Raw genomic sequence first — 1999 nt, forward strand, 5'->3', positions numbered from 1 at the left:
TTTTTTTTAATGGATCGGAGTTTCGCTCTTGTCCCCAGGCTGGAGTGCAGTGGTGCAATCTCGGCTCACCACAACTTCCGCCTCCCGGCTTCAAGCAATTCTCCTGCCTCAGCCTACCAAGTAGGGTGCGCTGGATCACGCCTCTAATCCCAGCAGTTTGGGAGGCCGAGGCAGGCGGATCACCTGAAGTCCGGAGTTTGAGACCAGCCTGGCAAACATGGCGAAATCCCGTCTCCCCTAAAAATACAAAAATTAGCCAGGCGTGGTGGTGGGCACCTGTAATCCCAGCAACTCGGGAGGCCGAGGTGAGAGAATCGCTTGAACCTGGAAGGTGGAGGTTGCAGTGAGCCGAGATGGCGCCATTGCACTCCAGCCTGGGCGCCAAGAGCAAAACTCCGTCTCAAAAAAAAAAAAAAATAGAGTAAAAAGCCAAAGAAAGCCAAAGATATGAGTGGGCAAGTGTAGACAGACAGATAAATAGATAGATAGATGACAGATATTCAAAGACACATTCAATAATATTGAAGGAAGCAAAAAATTAAACAAAAATGAGAAATCATTTTTACCCATCAGATTGACAAAATTTTTAAAACTTATAATCAGCCAGTGAGGGTTTGGGAAAATACTTATTTTTGTCTTCATGGGCATTTAAATTGGTACAACATTTTATGGAACAATTTGAAGATACTTACTAAAAATTTAAAAGTGCTTATATTTGAACTCCAGCAAATCCGCTTCTCTGTGTCTATCCGGTAGAAATACTGGGAAATGTATTGGGATGACCATGATGTTTCTATCGCTACATAACAAATTACCACAAAATAGCTTCACAGAATACAAAATCGCTGTCTCACAGCTTCTCAGGGTTAAGAGTCAGGCACAGCTTAGTTGAGTCCTTCAGTCAGGATCTCAACAGATTTAAGTCAAGGTGTCAGCCCAGTGCGTTTTCTTTTTTAAAATTTTTTACTTTAATTTTTTTCTTTTTAGAGATGAGATCTTGCTTTGTTGCCTAGGCTTGTCTCAAACCCCTGGGCTCAAGCAATCTTCCTGACTCAGCCTCCCAAAGTGCTGGGATTACAGGTGTGCCCCACTATGCCCTGCTAGCCCAGTGCATTTTTTTTTTCTTTTTTTCTTTTTTTACTGAGCTGGAGTCTCACTCTGTCGCCTAGGCTGGAGTGCAGTGGCGTCATCTTGGCTCACTGCAACCTCCACCTCCCGGGTTCAAGCAATTCTTCTGCCTCAGCCTCTTGAGTAGCTGGGATTACAGGCACCCACTATCACATCTGGCTAATTTTTGTAATTTTTTTTAGTAGAGATAGGGTTTCACCCTGTTGGCCAGGCTGGTCTCAAACTCCTGACCTCAAGTGATTCACCCACCTCAGCCTCCCAAAGTGCTGGGATGACAGGCGTGAGCCACCATACCAAGCCCTTTTTTTCTTTGTTTTAGAGACAGGGTCTCCCTCTGTTGCCCAGGCTGGAGTGCAGCAGGAGTGAACCACTCTGCTAGCCGGCCCACTGTGTTTTCCTCTGAAGGCTCAGCAAGGGAAAGATTTATTCTGAGCTCCCTCAGGTTGTTGGCAGAATTCACTTTATCAAGGTTATATGGGGTCCCCATTTTCCTGCTAGCTGTCAGAGAGGGCCCACTCTCAGCAACTAGAGGTCCTGGGAAGGATCACATGACCTGGCCTTATAACTCCCTTCCTTATACCCCCTCACACTTCCAATCTCTCCCTTCAGGGATCCCCTTTTAAGAGACCCCCTGATGAGGCCAGACCCACCTAGGATAATCCAAGTTGATCAACCCAATCACAGGGTTCTATCCCATCTGTTTCAGTGTCCTGCCCACACTCAAGGAGAAGGGACGACACAGAGAAGGGGCAGCAAGGTGGGTGGGACTCTCAGGGCAATCACAGAATTCTGGCTGGGCATGGTTGCTCACATTTATAATCCTAGCACTTTGGAAGGCTGGGACGGGAGGATTGCTTGAGCCTGGGAGTTT

This window comes from Colobus angolensis, unplaced genomic scaffold, assembly GCF_000951035.1.
Source record: "Colobus angolensis palliatus isolate OR3802 unplaced genomic scaffold, Cang.pa_1.0 Scaffold6, whole genome shotgun sequence".
In the NCBI taxonomy this organism is placed as follows: Eukaryota; Metazoa; Chordata; class Mammalia; order Primates; family Cercopithecidae; genus Colobus; species Colobus angolensis.